Genomic DNA, 24,371 nt, shown 5'->3' on the forward strand with positions numbered 1-24,371 from the left:
CCAAACAAAAATGTGGTTGGATTATTCAGCGTATGATCAACCTCGGTGAGACCAAGCGCAGGCAACTCCCCTACTCCCCTTCCCATTCCAAATCCAACCTTTCTCCTCCATGGCCAGAGTGAGGCCCACCGCATATTGGAGGAGCAGCACCTCACATTTGCTTTGGTAGTTTACACCCCAGCGGTGTGAACATTGGATTCTCTAATTTCAGGTAGTCCTTGCTTTCTCCCTCCTTCCCCTCCCATTCCCAGCTCTTCCACAGCCTACTGTCTCCGCCTCTTCCTTTCTTTTTCGTCCCCTCCCGCCACCCCCCGACATCAATCTGAAGAAGGGTCTCGACCCGAAATGTCGTCCAATCCTTCGCTCCATAGATGCTGCCTTACCCCGATTTCCCCCAGCTTTTTTGTCTACTGGTGGGATTCCACCACAAGCCACATCTTCCCATCTCTTCCCTTGTTGGCTTTCCGCAGAGACCGCTCCCTCCGTAACTCCCTGGTCAATTCGTCCCTTCCCACCCAAAACACCCCCTCTCCTGGCATTTCCCCTTGCAACCGCAGGAAATGCTACACTTGTCGTTTTACCTCCCCCATTGACTCCATTCAAGACCCAAGCAGTCTGTCCAGATGCGGCAGAGGTTCACCTGCACCTCCTCCAACCTCATCTATTGCATCCACTGCTCTAGGTGTCAGCTGCTCTACATCGGTGAGACCAAGCATAGGCTTGACGATCGCTTCGCCCAACACCTCCGCTCGGTCCGCAATAACCAACCTGATCTCCCGGTGGCTCAGCACTTCAACTCCCCCTCCCATTCCGAATCCGACCTTTCAGTCCTGGGCCTCTTCTGTTGAGTATGTAATAGAAGTGGTGTTACCTGCCTCCAAGTTAAAGGGGGAGGAGTGTTGAGTATGTAATAGAAGTGGTGTTATCCGCCTCCAAGTTAAAGGGGGAGGAGTGTTGAGTATGTAATAGAAGTGGTGTTATCCGCCTCCAAGTTAAAGGGGGAGGAGTGTTAGGTATGTGATAATTAGCATATGGAATTAGCATATGTAATTAGTGTCTTGTCATATGTTGTGCAAGTACGCAAGTGTGGGAAGACTCTAGGTGGCGTCCTGTAGTAAAGAAGCTTGTATGATTACTCCCGTGTCCGAGCCTTTATTCAAGTGTGCTAAGCATCCCGAATACATAACATCTTCCATGGTCAGAGTGAGGCCCAACGTAAATTGGAGGAGCAGCACCTCATATTTCGCTTGGGCAGAATACACCCCATGTACATTGACTTCTTCAATTTCAGGTAATCCCTGCTTTTTCCCCCCATTCACAGCTCTTCCTCAGCCCACTGTCTCCGCGTCTTCCTTTCTTCTTCCCGTCCCCCCCACCCTCACATCAGTCTGAAGAAGGGTCTTGACCCAAAACGTCGCCTATTTCCTTCGCTCCATAAATGCTGCCTCACCCGCTGAGTTTCTCCAGCAATTTTGTCTACCCATTCACACAAGTTCTGTTAACCCACTTTCCTCACCCACTCCCTGCACATTAGGGGCAATTTTACAGAGACAAGTTAACCTACAAACCCAATGCGTCTTTGGGATGTGGGAGGAAACCCACACGCTTGCAGGGAGAATGTGCAAATTCAACACAGACAGTGCCCGAGGACAGGATTGAACACAGATCTCTGGCGTGTGAGGCAGCAAATCTACCAGCTGTGCCAATATATTTCATTTTCCAACACACAAAAAATTATACGTTGATAACTTTGGTTACTAAAAAAAAGAAAATATCCATTTTCAGTTTTAAATCTCCAAGTGACGCTATGTCCCCCTTTACAGCTACTGAATGTCTTAATTGAGTTCAAGACTAGGGGACAGTACATTGGCCATAAAGTTGCTGCCTAAAAGTGCCAGAGAGTCAGAATTGATGCTGAATATGGGTGCTGTCTGTATGGAGTTTGCTACTTTTCCCTTTGATCGCATGGGTTTTCTCCGGGTGCTCTTGTTTTCTTCCACATTCCAAAGGTGTGCAGGAACCTATTTCAGACCCAACCCAAAACATAATATTTTCCTTTTGTCCAGAGATTCTGTCTGACCTGTTGAGTTACTCCAGCTTTTTGTGTCTATCTTCAGTTTCAACCAGCATCTGCAGTTCCTTCCTTCACACACGATACTATATGATAGAACTTTATTAATCCCAGGAGGGAAATTGTGTGTGTGTGTGTGTGTGTGTGTGTGTGTGTGTGTGTGTGTGTGTGTGTGTGTGTGTGTGTGTGTGTGTGTGTGTGTGTGTGTGTGTGGGTATATATTATATACGCGCACACACACACACACGTATATATTCATATATAAATATACACCGTTTTGTTTTCTCGTTTATAACATTGTTTACAGAGTACTATGTTTACATATTCTGCTGTACTGCTGCAGGTATAGATTTCATTGTTCTAACTGGGACATGAGAGAATAAAACACTCTTGACTCTTGACTTACTCCGCTAATGTGTGTGATAGAACTAGTGTACGGGTGATTGGTGGTCGTCATGGACTTGGTGGGCCGAAGGGCCTGTTTCCATGCTGTATCTTTAAATTAAACTAAAAACAATAAAACCAGAGGGAGTCTAAAGAAGGGTCTCTACCCAAAACTACCCATTTTCTTCTATCCAGAGTTGCTGGCTACTCCATGGAGTTCCCCTGCACAATTAAAGCATGGAATAGTCTTCACCCTACCATAGTTACCCAACCAGGCGCAACTAAATTTAAGGTACCTCCTTTTTCCCCAAGAACCATTTTTTGCTTAAGTCCAAGTCAAGTCAAGAGAGTTTTATTGTCATGTGTCCCAGATAGGACAATTAAATCCTTGCTTGCTGCAGCACAACAGAATATGGAAACATAATGCAGAACAGGAGATAAAAGTCCAGTGTGTTTATATACCGTAGACCATATATATACACAATAAATAAACAGATAAAATGCAATAGGCTGTTATTGTTCAGTCCTCCACCACCTCCAGTTTAAATTCCATTTAGAATATTTATGGAGGACCAGGAAACCAGAAGCAAGAGTTACTCCAGGGAGTTACTCCAGATCCATGGTCAGGGAGTGATTCTGCGTTGGTTTTCAGCGGTCGCGGTGAGACCGTAGCAGTGCGCATGTGCAAGGTGGCCTGCCGTGCCGGCGGATGAGGAGCGAGCAGAGAGCGGAGACCCGGCAGCCCGGACACGGCTACGTATGGCGGGCGGAGACGAAGATTGACAGAGAGAGAGAGAGAGAGAGATAGAGAGGGGGGCCCAACCAGAGTTGAACGGAAGGTGGCCTCTCTTGGCCGGAGGCCCCCTAGATTTTGGGCCCTAGGCTTCAGCCTATGAAGCCTAGTGGTAAATCCGGCTCTGCGAGGCCCCCCCTAGATCTCGAGGCCCTAAAAGTAAGCTTGTCAAGCTTATACGTAAATCCGGCCCTGAGTGAGGCTATGTGGGAAGGAACTGCAAATGCTGAATTTAAACCGAAGATAGACAAAAAAAACTGAGTTAAGGGCCTGTCCCACTGTACGAGGTAGCGGCTCGTACGAGTAACGGTATGTATTCGGGAAATCCGGTAAACTCGTGACGTTTTTTCAACACTGTGAAAAATGTCCACGAGTAAAAAAATACTCGTGATGAAAAAAATTGTTACTTTTTACTCGTACGAGCCGCTACGAGACATCCACGATCTCCTACGGACCCGCTACGGACATTCTCCGAGTTCCAATCAGGGGAAAACTCGGGAGAACTCTTGAATTACCTCGTACAGTGGGACAGGCCCTTAACTCAACGGGACAGGCAACATCTCTGGGGAGAAGAAATGGGTGACATTTCGAGTCGAGACCCTTCTTCTGTCTGAAGAAGGGTCTCAACCCGATGCTGCCTGTCCCGCTGAGTTACTCCAGCTTTTTGTGTCTATTTTAGACTTAACAGTCTGTTTAGCAAAGCAAAATTATGATTAATGAGATCTCTATGGAACAAGATAGTTAAACAAACTATTTTGAACCATTCTTCCTTGATTTGATTTCCGTAGCTGCAGATATAGATCTCAGCATATTCCTTAAACAGATACATCAGAAACATAAAATGTTCTAATTTCAACACTGTATCCTAAAATATCAGCACCGTTCTTAAGTAATTTCTCAAACACCAGGGTTTAAAGTAAGATGTAGAGAGAAAGAAAACTGAAAGATAGACTGCATAATAGATTAGATTAGATTAGATTAGATTAGAATAAACTTTATTAATCCCCTTATTCAGGGGAAATTCTGATGTGCTTGCAGCATACTAATAAAAATACAACATAGCATTCAAAAAGAAGTTCAACACAAAAACATCCCCCCACAGTGATTCCCACTGTGGGGGAAGGCACAAAGTCCAGTCCCCATCCTCTTGTCCACCCAAAGTCGGGCCTATTGAGGCCTCCACAGTCGCCGCCACGGCGCCCGATGTTCTCGCCGGGTGATGGTGCTCCGGCGTCGGGAGAACCCCCAGCGGCTTGGGGTGCCAGGAACGGCCGCCTTCCCACCGGAGACCGCGGCTTCCAAGCCAACAGACCGCGCCGGACGGAGCTCCGCACACTGGCGATCTCAGCAAGAGATCCCAGGCTCCGGGATGTAACGTTCAGTGTCGCAGCTGGCCGCTCCACAGAACCGCAGCTCCACAATGTTCTTATCGGTGGTCCCAGCATACTGGAGTTCCAGCGCGGCGACCCAGGAAAGGCATCGCCCGCTCCGCAATAGCGCTCCAGTGCTGCGCCGCCGCCAAAGCCGATGTTCTGCGCCGCCGCCAAAATAGCTTACTTTATCCGTGCTTAATATGGTTACAGCCAGACAAGACATGATGCTTATTCTGGGAAAGATGTTGCCAGGTCATCAAGATCTCTGCATTGGAGTGTCAATTACATCAACAATGGGAGAAATGAAAAAAAGTGTTTCTTTGTTTGGAATGAACAAGGGAAGAGTAGTAGTATCTAGTTGTGGTTCTAAGTGTAAAGGTGCTTTGGAGGCAAAGTAACAATTGAGAATTGTGAGGAAGGTTGAGCGATGACGGTTATCAGCTATTGACACATGAAATGATAGATTAAATGTATTGCCACATTGAACCCAGTTTCTTGGGATAATGATGATAGTACTAACGTCTGTCCAAGCCCACTTGATACTGGTCTGGAGAATACCCCTCCTGTTGCTAGAAAATGTACCTCTCTCCTAACACTTGCATTTGCCTGCAGGGACTTCTGAAAAGGATATCTTGGTGGCTCACCCTTGCAGCCAAGAACTCTTTGATGATAAACAGTAAACAATACAAGCAGGGAATGAGAACTCGTGTTAGAAGGTGCACATCGTTGATGGGAACTATATGGAAAAGTGGCCAAGCTTCCCATCCCAGGTGAAAACTGGTCTTCCATCAATGATAAAATATGAACATTAGAAGTAAGAGCAGGTTTAGGCCAATTAGCCATTTGAGCCTACATTGCTATTCGTCAAGTTTCATGACAGATCTTCCACACTAACACTATTTCCCCACATTTTCTCCGTGTTTCTTGATTTGCGCAGGCTTCGTACAGGCTCGAATGGCCGAATGGCCTACTCCTGCACCTATTTTTTATGTTTCTATGTTTCTATGATTCCATTAATATCCAGGATTTATCAATCTGTACTTTGAATAAACTTAACACCAGAATCCTCATTGCCCTCCAGGATAGAGAAGTCCAAAGATTCATCATACTCTGCACTATGAAATTTCTCCTCATCTCGATCCAAAATGGTTTGCCCTTAGCCCTGAGATTGGCTTCAGTCTCACAAAAAGGTCCTATATAATTACACAGTAAGACATTTCTACTCCTGTGCTGGAATCCTTTTGTAATGAAGGCCAATGCACCATTGGCCTTCCTGACATTCGCTGCACCTGGATTTTGTTTTTTAGTGACGTGTACAAGGAACACTAGGTTCTTTAAATATTTATATTACCCAAGCTCTCTGTCTTTTTTGCACACCAAAGAGATCATATCACAATTTTTCAATTTTCTTGTCAATTCAGTTATCTGGTCAATATCACCTTGAAGCCTTTTTACTTCCTCCCCCCTACTCACAATTCAATCAGGTTTTGTATCAACAATGAACTTGAAATTGTCACCCAGATCATTGATATATGGGGACAAATTAAATGGATCCCGCGTGCAACTTGAACTGAGAGATTTGAGGCTTTTTCCAAATGAGGCATTTCAGCAATTCAATAGTTCCATGGTTTAGAATAGAAATAACAAGGCACATTTATCCAAGGCTGTCTGGGTATAGAACAGAGATGGATTTGAGGGGAGAGGGATAGAATGACCTGTTCCATACAGGTCATTGCTGTCAGTGTCAATTAGAAGCAGGGAATATCAAAAATAAATTAATGCTAGTATGTGATTGAATTATATTTTTGTTAAAGGAACAATTTTAAATCATATAATATTAAGTGATCACGTTACTCATCAAGCTACAAAACAAAAATATGTCAGGAAATGACTAAAAAAAACTTTGTTGGCTTTGTACTCCCAGGGTCACAGTACTTTATGTCACTTAAAGAAGCAAAACAGTAATTTAATAACAAACATATTGAGTTTGGGAATTTGTGCCAATAATACAATTTCAGAAATAGAACAATTGCCCAGAAACTATCAGGGTTATACTGTAGGAGTGGAGGAAATGGGAGAGGGAGAGGTGAGGGGGAGGGGGTTAACATAGGGTCAATAACCAGGAACTTGGAGTTTAAAGCAAACACTATAATTTGGAATCCTTGTCATCTTTGCATTCAAACATTCAATGACCATTTATTTTAGCCATTCAAACCGAGAAACATTTTAAAAAAAACATCCAACTAAGATGATGGTTCAAAAGGCTGTGTGGTCACTTGTTAACAGCGTTGTCCTCCCTATGATGCCTGCATATTGTACACATTCACACAGGGAGATTTCATGCAGCAGTTGTTAAATATTATCAACCAGCATTTGCCAACTGGCAAAGACACAGACAAATAGGTAATTCATTGCAGGATTCAGGGATGGTGGCTGTAGTTTCAGTAAGACCATAGTGAAGGGGATGATTATTGAGCTTCTTGGTGGGTGTTGATATTAGACAGAATTAAAGAGAAGAATTGCCCATTACATCGGTCAGTGAATGCGATCACCATTTGGTTTTACCATGATAAACTTCTTTTGTGATTAGTCACACATAATTAAATAACAAACACAAGGAGGGGATTCCTCAACAATGGAAAAGTCCATTGAGTGCCAAAGATAATGTTGAATTATTTGCAATCTTTACAGCCTTCTTCCAAATATGAGTTCCAGAGGTAAAACGAGAGTGCCGCATTGACATCAAAGTGGCACATGAACGTACAAATCAGGAGCAGGAATAAACCGCACACCACTCAAGGCTAATCCATCTTAATCTGTTTCAATCTCATTGTGGTCTACCTGTGGTAATCTTTCACCCCTTGTTTATAATGAGATATCCACCAAAGCCTTAAACATATCCAGGCTCTGTTTCTACCATCCTTTGCTCAAAGAGAGTTCCAAAGACCGATGACTTTCCGAGAGAAAAGAACGAGCCCTACTTAAAGTTAGCAGTCTCTTACTTTTCCCACAAGAGGAAACATTTCCTCCATATCTACCCTGTCACGACCCTTTCAGGGTCTTACATTTCAATCAAAGCAATTAACTGAAAGTGGCATCTAAGAACATTGGTGAAACTGGTCACTAAGAATCAATGGGAAACTCTCCACTGCCTGACATTATATAGTGCACATAAAAAGAATGTTGGGGGTAATTAACTCAACCGTAGGACATAACTACAGGGGTTCCCCAGGGCGGTGTCATCTTAAGGTGTAATATCGTCCTTGTATTACTAGGCCAGAATTAAGCCATTCGGCCCATCGAATAGTCCGCCGTTCAATCATGGCTGATCTCTGCCTCCTAATCCAACCCTTGACACTCATTCTAATCAAGAATGTGTCTATCCCTTGCCTTAAAAATATCCACTGACTTGGCCTCTACAGCCCTCTGCGGCAATGATATCCACAGATTAACTACCCTCCAACTAAAGAAGTTCCTCCTCACCTCCTTACTAAAAGAGCGCCCTTTAATTCTGAGGCGATGACCTAGACTCTCCCACAATGTTCAATTCCATTCATAACTTATCAGCATCTGAAGAGGTCCTTGGCTGTGTGCAGTGCACCCAATAAAACATTCAGGCAGAAGATGGCAGGTGATAAGTAAGATGAGCACACAAGTACCAGCCAATGACCATCTAAAATAAGAGAATTCCTTGACAGTTATTACTGCCATCTTCCCCAGTATCAAGATTCTGGATGTCACCATTGGCTAGTAACCATAAATGTATGAACCATAATAAACAAAGTTGATACCAGAGCAGGCCAGATGCAGGTATCACATCAAATCAAATCTCGTAATGGCCTGGTAAGATAGTCAATTCAGGTAGCATTAGAGATAAGCAATAAGTTCTGACCTTGAAATCAATGCCCATTTCCTGTGGGCATTCAGTCCAAAAAATGGAATGAGTAATATAATAAATAAGAACAAGAAAAATAACCCATTAACTGTTAATCTTTGTTATGACAAATGTTAGTCTTTGTTTAAGGTAGGATCTCTGCGAATAGTGTTATGGAATTGTAACTTCACATCTAAGCAGGTTAAAGATGCTGCAAGAAATGTTTACATGGTGAATGATGCGTGAATAATGCAGCACACCTTGTATCTGTGTAGATTAGATGTTTATATCCAGTATTTAATCTTAAATTGACAACCTTCGAACTCAAGAGGCAATAATAAGGTTGCTGGTCCAAACGTTGACATTAGTAGATTTGAGTACAGGCCAGAAATTGTGCTCCCATTGCTGAGGTGCAACAGGTTATTGCAAAGACCAACATATGTGGCCAGGGGGGCTCCAACTAACTCAGGAAATCCCCCTGGAGCAGTTTAACATATTATTTGTAAAATATGAATGTAGTGTTAAACATTCTGGGGCTCGTTTCCTTTTGCATTAGATTACATGTTGTGAGTTAATGGATAGAGTGGCTTATTCAGTTAGTTTAAAAAAATAGCAGGAAATTCTTAGTCGAACTGTACTCCAGAGGTTTGTGAATCAGGAATGCTTATTAGGAATTTATTCACCAAGGACAGATGAAAATTAGTTTGTGGCCCCCTAATTATATTGTCTACGTGGAAGAGTCTGCAGATCCCACATTGGCCTCATTAGACACCTCAAAAACCACAAAACCAGACTGGGAGTAAGTTGTTGTTGATCCCAAAATACTGCCTAAGAAAAAGAGAATACAAAGTCATGTACTCTGCTGAAGTACCAAGCTCCATGTTGTGAGCACAAATTTGGAATTACAACCATGTTATTTCATTTACAGAATGCATGCCCACCATTTGAAAATCCCTTAATAGACACCAAGGTATGCATTTCAAAGATAATCCCTGTCCCCAAAACAAGTTGTTTTAATCTTCAATGTTTAATAATTACCATTTAACATGGATGTAAATAATTCCACATTTTCCAATCCGCACATGTGGTATAAATATTTTCCTATTTGCCTCCTAATGCAAGCCCATTTGCAGAAGTTGTTTCGCGTGCAACTTAGCCCCAGCTGGTTTCTTTTAATTCCAAGAGTTATTTTGCGTACATTAAATTTCAGTTCAAAGATCATTATAGCGAGCAAATAGCACCTGTAAGGGCTAACTATTTATCATTGTTCTAATGAATTGCATCATCCATTATGGTAATAAGACACCAGATCTTCAAATTAAGAAACAAACATGCACATTTTTTTTCTTTTTGGGCCTGAGAGCAAAAGTGCAGCTTTGGAGCCACCTTCTTTGAAACAGATTTTTCTGCCAGAACCCATCAAAAAAGACAGGTTTAAATTTTGAAAACTTCTAACAGCGCACATGTATTTCACAAAATGTGACTCCGTTTTTAAATCGTAAAAATCACCTGGTAGACAGATGAATCAAATTGGACATCTGTAGTGATGTGCCAAAATGTATGAAAATAGTAATCCATATTTAAAAGTGCACCCTAATTTAAAATAGTTTTCAATCATCTCTTTTAACTAACATTGCTACGAATAAAATCCTAACAAAATAGTTTAGAAGTTCATTTGTTGCTTTGTGCATATCACCAAGCTGATTTATCCTGGAGAATAGGATCACAATTTTCAATTACAATCTTAATACAACATTATAGGCACCTTTTCACCAGGCAGTATTTTCTAACAAGAGAAAGAGCATGCATGATGATATTTTCATCTTAGCAATTTGTGAGGCTGACTTAAAGGGACCTCTCCAAGAAGCCATGAGAGGTAAGAGTGAGGCATACATTCCCCACTTTATGTGGATTGTTTATTTCTGGAATGCCGGAGGAGGAGACCTGATAGAAATATAACAAATTCTGAGAGGCAAAGATAGGGTAGATAGTCAGAACCCTTTTCCCAAGAATGGAAATGTCCAAGACCATAGGGCCTAACTTTAAGGTGAGAGAGGCAAAGTTTAAAGGAGATATGCTGGGCATGTTTTTTTACACAGTGGCGGTGGAGACCGATACGATAGTGGAAGCAAATCCAATAGTGTTGTTAAAATCTTTTAAATAGGCACCTGGGTATGCAGAGAATGGTGGCGGGATATGGATCATGTGCAGGCAATGAGATCAGTTTATCTTTCACAGACATTGTGGGCCAAAGGGCCTGTTCCTGTGCTGCATTGTGTTATGTTCTATTCTCAAGAGGTTGAGGCAGAGCCGTCATTCTGGAACATAAATACCAGAAATATGGACCAAGAAGTACAATGACCTGACATTGATAACAAGCTGATAGTGCTAACTGCACTTCAGATTGTTCACACTACTCCACCCTGCTGAACATAGATTCCAATTCCATTCTCAATTATAGACAGATATAAACCCCAGCGCACATATGCACTTAGAGCCAAGCAATAAATATCCCACAACCATACCCTTTGATGCTGGAGGCAGACATTTTCAATCCACAAACCCACACTTAAAGAGAGATAGACAGATACGTTCCACATAGGCATTGTGAATATAAACTTGATAAGCCGCACAGACTTAACCAACCAGCATGGACTCAATTGGCTGAATGCATCCTTCTATGTTTAAGAAAATATGGAAAAATATGACACTCTAATTAGAGATAAGCAGGTAGGCACACATATATTCATTAAGTACAGGAAACATATCATTGTCAATCTTAGCAAAAAGGTGCCTCTCTTTGTTTGACCATAATTCAGCTGGCACAGTGACAAAAGTATATACACTGTGAGCTCACATCCTGACTGGATTTGAGAGGAGGGGCGACCACTGATGAACATTTGGATAGCTGAGCTCTACGCCCAAGCAGAGGAAAACAATTATTCTGCCTGGTTTACAATTGCATTTTAGTTCTTGGTTCTTGGTTCTTGGTCCTCCAAAATATTGCAAATGGAATTTAAACTTTGTTCTTCGTCTTTGCTCACTACTATCCACATGGGTTAACCGAGAAAGATGCAGATATACAGAGTTGCAACTAAGTATCTGCATGAATGTGGGCTATTTTCTATCATAGTGCAGTGCATGCAGAACAACTATCTATTTATTTTCTTGATGCTTCATTGCAAGCTCTGCAGAGGGAGGTCCCCTTAAAATGCCCACCTTATCTGGAGTCTGCGCACAATGACAAGAGGAGGATGAGGCTGTAGAGGTGGAAGTGCGCAAAATCCATCATTACACCTATGCCCACCAAGCATCAACTCAGATACAGTATGTTCACGATTAGGACAGAAGAGGACTGTGTGGAAGAACTCATGCATGAGATGGTATAGATAGCAACAGTGGGCTATGTCAGACAACAAGGAAAGGAAATCTTGAGTGCTGGTTCTCTGGAATGAAGCCACATATTAGCATTCTCACAGAGAACTCATATGACGAAAAATATAGGAACAAATCTGAAGCATATACACTATGATAGATGTAACCCAATTGCCTGGTCTACCAGACAGAATGCACAGCATAGCTGGGAACATGGAGCAGTCTTTCTGAAATTTCACGCAAATGGTTCAAGGAGTACATTATTTCTACTCTGGAGGTGTTGCATGTTTCTGTCCCATTGTCTCTGATGTTCCTGTACTTCACTGGCTGACAGATCCATTTTTAGCTTCAATGTTAGCAAAGGTAAAGCATTCAAACTCAGGCTGAACCATCAAAAATCTGCGATCAGTAGGAGCAGATTGTTGCGGTCAGAGAGCAGAGAGATGCCAAAGCTGAGTAGATGGCTTTTCTCTATAATCAGAGTGAACAGATTAACCCACATAGTCACATGGAGAATGTGCAAACTCCACGCAGACAGCCGCCAGTCAGGATTAAACCCAGGTCACTGGAGTTCTGACACAGTACTCTACCAGCTGTGTGCCGCCTCATCTTTTGTCCTTTCTCTACTTGAAGCAGATTTCTGTTCTGGGTGAACAGGGACACGACTCCAGAGAGAACACTGAAACTCTCAGGGAGCAGATTGTCCTATTGTATATATCCACCGGTTTGGGATCATCTAGGTCACAGCAGATCTGCACCATAGTAAGGTAGGCCTCACAAAAGTACCCGAGCCATTGCAGAGTTTGAAATTACTGTGTTATTGCACTTTGATACATCTAAACTTTGATACATCTAATTTTAGCTAAGCATCTTAGACACAGTACATGTGTATAGCAGTGGTACACTGAGACAGTAAACAGAGTCCCCAGTGTTGCTGTCATTTTCAAGTCCCAGTTTGTACGTGCAAGGTTCTTGCCCTGATCATGAAGGCCCGTTGTCCTGGCGGCATTGCAGGGTCAACCTGGCCAAGTGTAGCATGGTGTTCTCTGCTGCTGCTCCGCTGCTGCAGGCCACGTCCTGTCCACGTGTTTGGCCTCTTTTAGTGCGGGGCCTGATCCAATCCATCGTTGATGCAGTGCACTCCCTCCCGCTGCCGCATTGCTTACCGGCCCTCCATCCGACTTCTTCCACTCTAGGAGGGTGAAGCGGGCCTTCTGGGCGGGTTCCCAGTATGCAGCTTGGGTCCCCAATCTACAGCTGTAGCTATGCGTGCACATTAGGGAGGAAAAAGGCAAGACACAAGCAACTGCAGGTGCTGCAATCTTTCGTAAAACACAAAGTGCTGGAGTAAACATATACGGTTCAGCCAGCATCTCTGGGGGACGTAGATAGGTGACATTTGGGTCATGGGTCTTGTTCATTGTACAATAACCTATAGTAACTGCTACCTCTTAAATCAGTCTTGTTAACATGGCAGAAGTTCAGAAACCATTGTGACATTGGTACAAAGGAACTTTTCTATTTCCTTAAGAGATTGTGCTACAACTTTGAAGCATTGGCCTATTGAGTGGAAGATGCATTCTTGCTGTAAATAGTTTTAGGCTCCCATAAGTTGATAACTCTCTTAGGAGATGCACATTTCGTGAGTTTCGCCCATTCTGGCTCTGAAGTGTTGTTGAAGTTAATTCAGAATTGATAACATTGATAGATGATTGTGAAAAGGTCCAAATAGACTCAGTCTTCTAGACAACAGGAGCCAAGACAATCTGGAAATATATTTTAAATTACTTGTACTCTGATAAGGTATGGTACTGACATGTTGTCCTTTTTCTCATCTCACAGCCCTCTATTCGGAGACAAGAATTAATGGAGAGGTCATTCAAACCCAAGTCTAATGTCAGCCAGAATCTATTGACCCTGTCTCTTCCTGTTTTTTCACCTTTTGATAATGTTGAAGGATTCTGATGTCAGATATATATTAGTTCTTTTTGCGATTTCACCTTCAGAGATAGCTGATTTATTAAATGCTGTCTTTATTATCAGTACAATTGTCATTTCCATTCATCAGGATGGAGTTCTATGTCATATTCAGGAAGCCAAGAATTTTGAGGGATCAAATTTTGTCATCTTTGTGCTGTAATAGTTCCGCAAAGGTATTCAGTGTAGAAAGTTTCCAAAGTAAAGCTTGCCATTTGCCCATTCTAATTTTAATGACATTCATACTATTCTAATAGTGCATTCAAATATTTTTTAGAAACTTCAGTTCTCCATCTCATTGGTAAGCACTTGCCCAGTTATATTACTAATTCAGATACATTATAGGACACAGATGCCTCCAGCCCTCTTTAACAATCACAATTGATTGAATACTTTACAGCTGGGGGGATCTTATAGAAACTTACAATGTTAGGGAAGTCCAGAACAAGGGGTCACAGTTTATGGATAAGGGGAAAGTCTTTTAGGACCGAGATGAGAAAATCATTTTTTACACAGAGAGTGGTGAATCTTTGGAATTCTCTGCCACAGAAGGTAGTTGAGGCCAGTTCATTGGCTATATTTAAGAGGGAGTTAGATGTGGCCCTTGTGGCTAAAGGGATCAGGGGGTATGGAGAGAAGGCAGGTACAGGATACTGAGTTGGATGATCAGCCATGATCATATTGAATGACGGTGCAGGCTCGAAGGGCCGAATGGCCTACTCCTGCACCTATTTTCTATGTTTCTATGCTTTATAGAAAATATTGTAGAGAGACTATATTAAGATGCCCACAGCCACAGGTGAATTAGGTAAAGATTGATGTGCAGTGATACTGAATTATTTTGACGAGCCTTCAGACATCTTGAAGCACTAGTCAATTGTAGGCCAAAGAAAACTGCAAATATCTTCTTTTCCTGGGTTTATTATTGGATGTCGTACAGAAATGAGGTATCCATGAGCAGAAGCTGCACTCTGGTCAGGTCTTTCATTCTTTGTTGTTCCTGGATATTTCTGAATACAGGAATGAAGTCTTCCATTATCTACTCTGTGTGAGATTCACTATAGTTGAGGCGAAGGCTGCCTATGTTTTAATGATCTCATGACATGAGGCTTAATCAAATAAAAATAATTAACCATTGAATGCCCTTTATTCCCACATTAGTGGCTGTACATGATCAGACCTGGTCTTTATTAGGAACTAGAGTAAAATGTAGTTTATTTTCCTCTTCTTGCTCTGGATTCTCTTTTCTTCATTTTTGAATGTCCAAGCAGGATCTCTGATGACCTGTTGAATAAGTTGCAAGGGACGTAATAGGTGATGATCAAGTTTATCCCTGTGCCCCTCCTTCTCCCCATGTGTCTGGTCCCAGCTTTTATTGTTGCTGTGCTTGGCAAGATAGGCCTTTACTGCCAAGTTGTAAGTGGAATTTCAAGACGTTTTATTCATGGAAATAACAAATTGAAAAGTAAGGGAATGGTGGTTCTTGTGATTAGCAACAGGCTCTAGGTTCTCAAGATGATCCTGAAAAGCAATGAGACTTTGTTCAGAACGTTGGGCAGATATGGTGGCATATAAATGTGCTCATCTAACCTATTAGCATTTGCTGAAGGAAAACAAGTGGAAGTTTGTTTTCCTACAGTGAGATATGATATAGATCAGTGGCTGCCACCTAAGAACCTAGTGGCCACAATGCTGAGGGTGATAGTGGTGTTTACTTTGTAGAGCAGAACAATCTATGCACAGTTCTAAGGCTCATGCTGGTCTGCCTTCTGAATATCACAGATCCCCAACACAAAAATGTTCAAAAATCTCTGAAAACATTGTTCCTCAGAGTGTAGGACTCTGTGAGATGACATGACATATAAGCTCCTCTTATCCAATTCTACCCTGCCTTCATACCTGGCTTCAAGTCATCCAGCACAACTGGTAAAGCTACCTTGCAAGCTCCTACTGGAAGATGATTGTATCCACATTCATACTCCAACTGGTCATGAGGTTTCAGAATATTATCCATCAGACTGCAGAAGTTAGAACAAAGAGTTTATGGCTCTTTAATCTACAGTTGCAGAACAGGCAGCACCATGTAGGGGCGGAAAACCCGGGGGGGGGGGGGGCAGAGGGGACACGTCCCCCCCATGTTTTGAGAGGTGGGGGACGATCCCCCCCAAGTTTTTGTCATCCGGATTTTAAAACCCGGTGAAATCTCCGCTTTCCGCGAGACAGTGGGGGTGGGACTGATGATCGAGGGTGCCGATTGGACGAGAGAGACGTCGGTCAGCAGGCAATGGGGCGGGACATAATGATTCAGCGCGATGATTGGAGGGGGGAGGAGTGGGGGATGGGACTGAGGATAGAGTGCGGTGATTGGAGGGAGACGTGGCACAGACCTGCGCTTCATCCACAGCCAGGATCGATCCCGGCTCTCCGGCGCTGTCCCGAGTGCCCTCCCCCCACGGGTGGCCAGAGAGGTCAGCAGCAAAGATCCTCCGCTGTAGGATCTTTGGTCGGGAGTCAGACGGGCGTGGTGCAGCGCTAAACCCAGCTCACTCTGCCTGTCCCGTCAGGTGAGCCTACAGCCCGGCCTGGATGCGGGAAATATGGCCAGCGCGGAGAGGCAGCGCTGGTATCCCGTCAGTCCACACAGGGCTGTAGTTAACCCGGTGAGACAGGCAGAGTTGAGCTGCATTTAGCGCTGGATTGAGCCTCCAAAGTCTCGCGCGTGGCCGCCAAAAAATTGTGTCCCCCGGTCCCCTCCATGTTTTGATAGCGAGTTCCGTTCGTGGCACCATGAACACTTGGATGGATTTAGGAGTGCCCAACGATAGACACACTTTGGGGCCAAGTGATCTAATTTCTACTGATAACATTAAAATATCATTGAGAAAGGACATCATATGCTCATCCAATGCAGAAAATGCTTCAAGGGTGATTTGCGACATGACAAGTTGATCAAATGTTGTAAAACAAACTGGAAAATGTTACAAGGAACTCTGGGAAACACTGATTTACATATTCTGAGCACTGATAAACCCACACCATCATGCAATCAAATTTCTAGGCTATCAGTGTTTATTTATCATTAGATTTATATCTTCGTCATATTAAACTATCCCCAAAACTGCTGAATTTTCCAGTAACATATGCATGATAAATGAATAACTAAATCATATTGTGCAGCACGCAGAGCAATTATGTTCTAAGTCAGACTAAGATCCCAGATGATCAAGAAGTTCTGGGAACCAAAGACAATAAATCACTCTGACACTGCATGTTTTTCCATGCTTAAGGAAGAGGAAAAACTTGGCTAGGTATCCCCAAACCCTGGCAACAGCTGCTCCAATCCGGGCTAACAGGAAATAGCATGGAAGAAACGCAGCATTTGGCACATCTGGAATAGATTGCCTGGCTTTGAAAATACTGCCTAATTCCCTTGTTCCCAGTGATGAGATTTCAGACTTCCACACCATAGCCAACAAAATTGCTTAGAATTAGATAAGAATTAACCCTCTCCTACTCATTATACACTCAAGCAATTTATTTAAGCTGAAAGTATTTTGAGCAATTAACAGGTTTAAACGTCCACCAAATTATGCATATCCCATACAATTGATGAACCACTAATAAAATAACAATATGCAATCGATCATTGTTGATCTACGTCCTAACTACTTTATTCCTTTAGGATGAAACTGATCACTTTAGTTCAGACAAAACAGAAAATAATACTTGCATTAGATCAGCCATCTTTGCAGTCCTCCTTGCAAACATTTAGAGAAAATTGGATGAGGTGTCTGAAATATAAGTCAAGCAAGTTGCCCTCCCAGAATCAGCCTTTTTAAATGTTAAATGTTCTCCTTTATATACTCTGGATACCTCCTGTGAACCTGGCAGGAAGCACCTTCTGGTGATAAGAGTACAATGGTAAATGGTGAGAGAGAGCACCCTGGGAATGAACATTCACCTCAGACACTATGCAGTCTTGTGCATTAGGTCAAATACAGGCAAATACAAGCTGATTACACCCTACTATCCTCCCGCAGCTGAATGAAACACTGATGGTAGCAGGGTATAAAATGCACTCTGAATGGAGAGCTTCAATATCCATTAGCAAGACTTGCTTGGGAGAACCATCATTGACCCACCCCATAGTTGTCTGCAGTAAACAGTGAGCGAACCAATGTAAGGAATGAATTCAACGATCTTCAACCACCACCACCCATTTCAAATTCGGTCCACCACAAAATTGGTAGGATTGACGAACACGTTGCTTCACGAGGACCAACAACTAAGTACGGTCGACACAACAATGACACCTTCCATCATGTTGTTTAACACTACAATTGTATTTACTTGGAAAGAGAAAAAACATGCCATTTCTGAGGGTGCATCAAATAAAATACTCAAGCACAATGCGTTACATCACAGTCACACACATCTGGCATTCTAATATTCTAATCAAACCAAGGAATAAAACCTGATTCAATGATGGATGGTGGCTAGGAAGGAACACTACGCATAGCCAAAAGTTAGTAAACCCATAACTGAACACTATGTGACAACTATATGGCAAATCAGCATAAAAGACCTAATCAAAATCCACAATCACTGGACCAGATCAAAGCTCTGCATTCCCACCACACCTGGTACAAATTAAACAGCTAATTTAAAGAGGAATCCCCACCCTCAATGGTCCAGCACCCAAGTGGTAAAAGCAAGAGATTGTAGCCAAGTTAAGCTACAATTGCTAGGTGTACAATTCACCTCAGCACCTTTCTTATTAAATATTGTCATACAACAGTTTTCTGCCAGTTCACCTATGCCCCTGTCCAACTTAGGAAACCTGAATGGAAACCTCTGGAGACATTGTGCCCCACCAAAGGTTTCCGTGCGGTTCCCTGAGGTTTTTGTCAGTCCCCCTACCTGCTTCCACTACCTGCAACCTCCGGGAACCGTACGGAAACCTTGGGTGGGGCGCAAAGTCTCCAGAGGTTTCCGTTCAGGTTTCCTAAGTGGGACAGGGGCATAACTCCATACCAATCGGTACCAGACAGGACTGTAGGCACTACCCAAAAGGCTGTAGACTACCAGGGTCTCGTGCTGTAGATATATCCTCAATAAATAGCCATATCTTTAGCCAAGCAGATCCCAAATGCCACATAGAAAATAGGTGCAGGAGGAGGCCATTCGGTCCTTCAAGCCAGCACTGCCATTCATTGTGATCATGGCTGATCGTTCCCAATCAATAACCCGTACCTGCCTACTCCCCATATCCCTTGATTCCACCAGCCCCTAGAGCTCTATCTAACTCTCTCTTAAATCCATCCAGTGACTTGGCCTCCACTGCCCTCATGGGGCAGGGAATTCCACAAATTCACAACTCTCTGGGTGAAAAAGTTTTTTCTTACCTCAGTCTTAAATGGCTTCCCCTTTATTCTAAGACTGTGCCCCCTGGTTCTGGACTCGCCCTACATTGGGAACATTTTTCCTGCATCTAGCTTGTCCAGTCCTTTAATAATTTTATGTTTCTATAAGATCCCCCTCATCCTTCTAAACTCCAGTAAATACAAGCCTAGTCTTTTCAATCTTTCCTCATATGACAGTCCCGCCATCCCTGGGGTCAATCTCGTGAACCTACGCTGCACTGCCTCAATCACAAGGATGTCCTTCCTCAAATTAGGAGACCAAAACTGGACACAATACTCCAGATGTGGTCTCACCAGAGCCCTATACAACTGCAGAAGAACCTCTTTACTCCTATACTGAAATCCTCTTGTTATGAAGGCCAACATTCCATTAGCTTTCTTCACTGCCTGCTGTACCTGCACGCCAACTTTCAATGACTGGTGTACAGGGACGCCCAGGTCTCGCTGCACCTCCCCCTTACCTAACCTAACCCCACTGAGATAATAATCTGCCCCTTGCTTTTGCCGCCAAAGTGGATAACCTCACATTTAACTATATTATACTGTATCTGTCACATTTATCTATATTATACTGCATGTTATCTATATCTGCATCTGATGAACAATGGCATTTGTCTGAAGGTGTGGAGAATCGGCCAATGTGTCCAATCCAATTAATTAAATGACAATAAAATTGTATTGTATTGTATTGTATTGTAGCACATAATCGGTAGTATCTGTCATGGCCAAAATGACATAAGGTTGACATTTTATGTCCAGGCCTTTTATTAGTCTTCAGAAGAAAAGCGACCCAAAATGTCTTCCATCCATTTTCCTCCACAGATGCTGAGAGCCTCTAGTAATTTGTTGTTTTTTTCCAAATTCAAGATTCCTGCATCTGCAGTCTCTTGTCACGATGGAGAGTGGTGTTGACAAAGCTTTCAGTCACGTATTCATAAATGCCAAGTACTTCACCAGGATCATTGAGTTCCCGACCTCATTATTGCTTTGGTACAAACATGAATCACACAGCTGAATTCCAGAGGCATGGTGTGAGTGACTGCCTTTATCAGGGCCCTTGAATGATAAATTTGTTCAAAGGCTGCCATGCTATTCAAGTTAACGGGCACCAAGTGCGACCATAACCACCGACCCTTGATATTCAACTGCATTACAAACATACTGCATTCCAGATACCTCACCATCAACATCCTGAAGGTCACTGAAGAGTAGAAACTCTGGGACCAGTCATACAAATATTGTGGCTACATAAGTAAATTGTAATTTGGTAATCCAGTGGCAAATGACTCTGCTCCTATACCCTAACACCAGCCTGACTTGCCAAATAGAACTCCAACAACACTTAAGTACAAGAGCATCCACAAAAATAAAAGCTGTTTAATTGGTTCCCTATCAATTATCTTCGATATTGATTCCTTCCACCACAAGCATACTACAAAATGTACTGCAGTTGCTCACCTCCATTAGCTGACAGCACCTTCCACAACTTCCGTCATATGGGCAAACACAACAGGTGCATGAGAACAGTAGCATTTGCCGGTTTTCCTCAAAGTCACACAACCATCATAATTTGGAAATATATTTCCATTCATTCATCGGCATTAAATCCTAGAACTTCACCTCACTAACTTTTACTTTTAGGATACCTTCTCCAGAGGATCTGCAGTAGTTCAACATGGCTCACCATCACTGTCTCAAGGACGATTAGCGATGAGCAATAATTAGCGATCTCTCTAAGAATGCCCACATCACAGAAAACTGATAAACAGCTCCCAATTCAACTTGATGCTACGAGTGATCATCTAATGAAAATTGTAATGGGGAGAAATATGTAGAGGAATAACTTTGTTGAAGAAACATTCACAAAGTTTTTTAATTACACAAAATCCTTAGTTAATTCAACCGCAGCATTTTAAAACTACAAATGAAAGGGCTAATGTCCATGTAAAGCACAACTGCTCTTTTTGGATGATCCAAAGCAATTTACAGCCTATGAAGTACTCCATGAAGAAAATGGATGTGGCGTTTCAAGTGGGGACCTTTGCTTAGACTGAAGCGCTGAAGGGTCCCGACCCGAATTGTCAGCTGTCCATGTTCTCCAGAGATGCTGCCTGACTTGTTGAGATATCAAGGAATTTCTTTTTTCGTACACCAGCATCTGCAGTTCATTTCTACAAGTATTCTATGACGTTTGGCTTGCGTTATGCAGCAAATATGACACATATTTCCACATAACAGATTTCCACAAACAGCAGTTTGATAATAACCAAATAATTCAATGTGCAGGGTGTGCCCATGTCCTTTAGCCTACCTCGAGGCTCTAATGCTATGGTTTAAAAAAATAAATGGAGACATGATTCTGTTCAGAATCAAAAGCTAATTTAATGAAAGTAATCAATGCTACTAAGGAGTACGAAAGGCAGCAAACACTCCAAAAGAAAGTAAATGCCATGATCACGTTTGGTTACTAAATGCCCCCTAAAGTCAATGTTAATGTTTAAGCATATCTTGTTTCAAGTTTTAAAACTAAATGTTGTTATTTTAACTACTCCCCAATGTTACCACACCAGTAATTGTGGTATCACATAGAGAAGATCATACAGTTAGCATTTTGTCATTGATATCATTGATGTCAATGCTGTCAATGTTCTGATCCAAGTCTAAGTGCTCCGGACAATTTTGATGTTTCCTTGTATATTTGTTAGACCCCAAGTCTTCGTGCCGCAATCCAAAATTCTCCTTCTCACGTTCAAATCCCTCTGCAGCCTTGCACCTCCTTGAATCTGTAACCTCCTCGAACCATACAATCTTGTAAAGTCTCTCCACTTTCAGCTGGAGTATTTAACATTTCCATTTTTCCTTCACTGGTATACATGCATTGAGATACCCAAGTACCAAGCACTGGAATTCCTTCTTTATCTCTCCTCTTTTAAGATGTGCCTGAAAACCCAAAGCTTTTAAGATTCTGGACTAATTGCCACTCAGTTTCAAATTTTATCTGCTTGCAACTGGCAAATTCAAGATGTTTATAAGGCATTTGAATGAAAACCATTAAACGTGTAATTAATGTCATGTAAAATCATTGATACCAATGACAGAATAATGACCTGATGACATTCCCCTTGTGACACCTCATTTGTTGTTGTGGTAACATTGGGGAGCTGTTAAAATGAGACCATGCTTTTTTTAACAATAGCATTTGCCAAAATGCAGGGCTAGTAACGATTCTCTGCACCATACAGCTAATTTGATATTTGATTTCTGCAATGAAATTTGCATTTTATCGAATTGTTGTGAATCACTCCCATAGAGAATGTAGGTCATGCACAATACCAGAATCACAGTCCCATATTATTTCCATTCTCATTGCTGACAAGGAGTAATTTCTTATTGTCACTGGGCCTCAGTTTATATCTGAGTATAGGCATTCCTAGTTGAAGTAAATTCCAATGTAAATGAATGCCCATTGTATCAATTAACTTGTGTAGTAAAGAACTGCAAATGCTGGTTTAAATCGAAGGTAGACACAAAATGCTGGAGTAACTCTGCGGGTGAGGCAGCATCTCTGGAGAGAAGAAATGGGTGACCAATCCAATCCGCGAATCCAAGTCCAAGGCGTAGCTATGGGCACTCACATGGGTTCTAGCTATTCCTGCCTCTTTGTAGGGTACGTCGAACAATCACTGTTACAAGCGTACACTGGTCCTATCTCGAACTCTACCTACGCTACATTGACGACTGCATTGGTGCTACCTCCTGCACCCATGCAGAACTCACTGACTTCATCAACTTCACCACTAATTTCCATCCTGCACTAAAATTCACTTGGATCAACTCCCTACCGTTTCTAGATCTCACCGTCTCCATCACAGGAAACAGACTATTGACCGGCATCTACAAAAAACCTACTGACTCCCATAGCTATCTTGACTACATTTCTTCCCACCCTGCTTCCTGTAAAGACTCTATCCCCTACTCCCAATTCCTCCTTCTATGCCGCATCTGCGCCCAGGATCAGGTGCTCCATACCAGGGCATCTGGGATGTCCTCATTCTTTAGGAAACGGGGGTTTCCCTCTTCCATTATAGAGGAGGCTCTCACTCGGGTCTCATCGATATCCCGCAGCTCCGCTCTTGCTCCCTCTCCCCCCATTCGTAACAAGGACAGACGCCCCCTTGTCCTCACCTTCCACCCCATCAGCCCCCCCCCCCCCCATCCGGAAGTGGCGGCGCTGTGATACGGCTGCGGCTCGCCTGCAGTCTGTCTGTTTTTACTTTTTTGTGTTGTTTTGTCTAGTTTAGTAATTTTTTTGGTTATTTGGTGGTGTTATGTGTGTGGGGGGGGGGGGGTGAAACAGGGCTTTCTGTCTCTCCCTTCGGGGGAATGCGACTTTTATGTCGTATCCCCCTTCTCTTCTCCCGTCTGCGCTGAGGCCTAATGGCGGAGCTGGCGGCCTCCAACCTGCGACCGACCTCGAGGGTCCGGAGGTAGAGCCAGCCAGGACTCACCAACGCGAGGCTGGCCGTCTTCGAGCTGTGGCGATGTCCGGGCAGCGGCACGACTCGGCGCTCTGGTGAGGGCGGACGGCGCGGGGCTGAGACACTCCCGTGCGGGCGGCACGGCTACCGGCTGGAAGGCGCTCCCGTGTGAGCGGCCTGGGACCCGGCTGGAAGGCGCTCCCGTGGGGGCAGCCCGGTGTGGGGCTGAGACGCTGCCGTGTGGGTGGCCTGGCTACCGGCTGGAAGGCGCTCCGGTGAGGGCGGACCGGCTCCCGGCTGGAAGGCGCTCCCGTGGGGGAAGCCCGGTGCGGGGCTGAGACGCTGCCGTGTGGGCGGCCCGGTGCGGGGCGGAGACGGTGCTCCGGCAGCTGAGGCGGCGGCGACCTGGATCCGGGGCTCGGCCGCGGGCCAGCGGATGACAACGTCAGGAGCTCGCAGGTCACAGGCTGGTGCCTGTTTTCCGGAGCTCCCGTTGCAACAGCTACGTCCGCTGGACTGGAGGGCGGCAGCTTCGACCACCCCCGGGCCGCGGAGCTTGAACCGCGGGACTGATACCATCACCCGGTGGGGTATCGCCTCGGCGCAGAGGGAGAAGAGGAGGG

This window comes from Amblyraja radiata, chromosome 6, assembly GCF_010909765.2.
Source record: "Amblyraja radiata isolate CabotCenter1 chromosome 6, sAmbRad1.1.pri, whole genome shotgun sequence".
NCBI lineage: Eukaryota > Metazoa > Chordata > Chondrichthyes > Rajiformes > Rajidae > Amblyraja > Amblyraja radiata.